This window comes from Triticum dicoccoides, chromosome 4B (genome assembly GCF_002162155.2).
Source record: "Triticum dicoccoides isolate Atlit2015 ecotype Zavitan chromosome 4B, WEW_v2.0, whole genome shotgun sequence".
NCBI lineage: Eukaryota > Viridiplantae > Streptophyta > Magnoliopsida > Poales > Poaceae > Triticum > Triticum dicoccoides.
Window position 1 is genome coordinate 469,233,672 of NC_041387.1, and position 2,110 is coordinate 469,235,781.

The following is a 2,110-nucleotide window of genomic DNA, read 5'->3' on the forward strand; positions in this document are numbered from 1 at the left end:
TGAGCCCCGGCCTCTCGCTTCTGTCTATGCGCGCTTCCCGCTTTGCTAGCCAGTATTGGCGCTGCAATGCCCAGCCTGCGTGTATTTATGTTTCGCGTGTGTGTCGTCACGAAGAAGATCCACCCGGCCACTGACGGACCACTGTACGACGTATAGCAACTTTGTTTACATATAAATAATGTGTGTGTATGTATAGCTAGTTTCGCCTCCTCCCTGTTTTCCTTTGCGCGCGGAAAACGGGAGGTGTCAATAGCCAAGTAGAAGTTTCACTCATGATGCATGCTAGCTAGTTCCGACTTGGCTTAATTATCTATTGCAACTTGATGATTATTAGTAGACGAAAAAGTTGACAAATGGTCAATATATAATCGGCTCCACCAATGACACACAAAATTGCGCCACGGCGATCTTATCCCTAGTCTGTGGTTCTTAATCAGTAGTACTATGTTGGGCCATTTTTCAACAGAAATGCATTTAATAGAAAAGTAATTTGCTATGATATGTAAATCAAGTTTAAACGTATGTGAACTGTGTTACCCAGTCTTTGTTGGCTTCTCATTTTGTATCCATTTCCGCATTGTTTAACCGGAAATACAGGTCAAACACTCAATTATCATGGAGCAACTCAGCGGATCATCATGATATAAAACCATAATGGCAAACAAAGAATCATTATATATACAGCACAACAATATAACGGTGGTTTGGCGGTCCAACGGGTGGACATGGGGAAAAGGGTGATGATGTCATCTTTACTTAATTCCAGTTCAAAAGTTTTGAAATGCAATTTGATCTCAATTATGTACTCGTATGTTTCCACAGTTGAATTCCTTGATGGGAGATTCAAAGTAAGCTCTCACTTTAGTTTATGTATTTCACGACGGCAGAGTTTTAAGCAAATGGCATACTATTCTTTTTACCAATATTCATGATTTGTCAAAGGTTTCTTTGTTCACCGTGGAGTTTAACATAAGAAAACAAGATGTGATATTTATTTTTGGGACCGGGTAATCATTCCCTCAAATATTGACTGTCTTTTTCTAACGGAAGACAATAGGTGAATTACGTACTGTGAATTTCATAAGATGAAAACCAAATAAGGTATGTGCAGTTACAGCACGCCTATCTACTATAAGGCTAGGATATGAAGTTCTTTTCACTATGTAAAAAAGCTTTAGCTCATCTTTAAAATCCTTCCTACATCTATGAAGATTAGGAACTCCGTGATAGAAGATCTAGTCATTATGGAAATCCAAATGTTCCAAGACACTAGGATGATCTGGTCCATAAAAAAAGTAACGTCTAAAGCACTCGTTAGACGTCTCAAATGAGCGCGAAGATCATCGGATAGCTGAACAAATGAGCACAAATAATGCCGACAGTGCTTTGCAAAGGGGCAACCAAGGAAGAGATGCTCTCTATCCTCAATAACATGTTCATTGCACATAATACAATCATATGGTGATAAGTAAAAGATTTTTCTTTGCGGCATACCCCTGGTATTTAGGATATCCATGAGCGGTAGCCAGGAAAAAAACTTGGTGCTTGCGCTGCACACAAGTGTTCCATAACCCGGCAAAAACAATAGGAGGAACAAATTATCCATTGAGAAGTCGGTACACCATGGGTGTGCAATAGTTTGAGCTCTAGGACAAGAGTACACCCAAACATCATTATTAGAGGACATGTTGATGTCCTACAACTACCGTTGGCAGAAAAGAAATAGTTGGTAAGCCTCCAAGGACAAGAGCAAGGGAAATACACCCCTTAGCTCTTCAAAGTCCAAGATTTGGAACACCACTACAAAATGGCGAATATTTTGCGACATTTCACTTGTGTCACGTAAGATCATTTTTCCTCACCAAATATGGTTTGGTGACATTTTCCGGCCGTCAACCCCACACTCACTGAAGCACCGTCATAGAAAATAAATTTTTGACAGTACCACTTCATCCTTCACGCAAGATTTTAGAGGATGAACCCAAATTTGTCGTTGAAGCTATCTTCTACGACGGCCAAAAGATGATACATCCGTCACTAACAACCGACCCGCCATGTTTGACCAGTCAATGTTTCTCACATAGGGGGCCAGAAGATGTTGACGTGGCAA